Below are 938 nucleotides of genomic sequence, written 5' to 3'. Positions count from 1 at the left end.
CAAAACCATATTTATTTATTTTATGCCGACGTTTCGACCTGAGTTTCAGGTCTTCATCAGGGGTTGTGGCGTAGAAGGCAGGATTGTAACTGGATTGTAATTGATTTATGTATTCATATGTAAATGTATACACAAAGGTAAGAATGGTTACTGAGCATAACGTGTAATAATAACGTAGAAAGCATATGGTTATGCGAAAAGGGATCTTGAATCTCAGGATTTTTATTTATGATTTAACTATCAATATGTAAATATTATCAAATTAATATAACTAGGAGGTACTAAATCACAATAAGTGGGGCATAAGAACCTGGATGTTGGGTACAGGAGATATAAAAAATTCCAATTAACATGTGCTATTTTTACTGAACACCAGATCGGTCTTGCGGGCCTTATATAGTTAATATAACAGTTAGACTTTCTTTTTTTTTGATAAACAATTGATTACGGGGATTGGCTATAATCTCGTGGGAAAAAAAACAACGCTTAAAATATTAAACAATTCTGAGTTATAACGATGAATTATAAGAATATATACATATAAATAAAAAAAAAAATAACTAAAATAAATATATAAAAATAATAATTCTTAATAGGAGAGAAAAAAAAGTGGATAACAAAATAATGATATTCATAGATTAACAAAATTAACCTATACATGATCACTTTACCACATGTACTTTATATTTTATTCCTAATGAATTGACCTTATATCAAAAGAGAGGGATATCACCTCCGGTATGGTCTAGTGGCTAGGATACCTGGCTTTCACCCAGGAGGCTCGGGTTCGATTCCCGGTACCGGAAAATTTTTTTTCATAAATCCTATTTATAAGATATATAATCTTTATAATAATTATCACTTTCTTGAGACTAGTTATTATTGTTCAAATCATAACTAGTCTAAATAAATTCTTGACGTTAATATAAAACTTTTAA

General features: G+C 29.3%; 1 non-coding gene across 1 annotated transcript; it reads left to right on the top strand.

Moving 5' to 3' along the window:
• Positions 1-734: 734 nt before the first annotated feature.
• TRNAE-UUC (transfer RNA glutamic acid (anticodon UUC)) lies at positions 735-806 on the top strand. Its single transcript has one exon. It is a non-coding gene; the product is annotated as a tRNA-Glu (tRNA).
• The last annotated feature ends 132 nt before the right edge of the window (positions 807-938 follow it).

The sequence above is a fragment of the Halyomorpha halys genome, unplaced genomic scaffold, assembly GCF_000696795.3.
Source record: "Halyomorpha halys isolate HHAL.00 unplaced genomic scaffold, Hhal_1.1 Scaffold1037.1, whole genome shotgun sequence".
Classification (NCBI taxonomy): domain Eukaryota; kingdom Metazoa; phylum Arthropoda; class Insecta; order Hemiptera; family Pentatomidae; genus Halyomorpha; species Halyomorpha halys.
The sequence above is the reverse complement of the archived record's forward strand: the minus strand, read 5'-3'. Positions and strand labels throughout refer to the sequence as shown.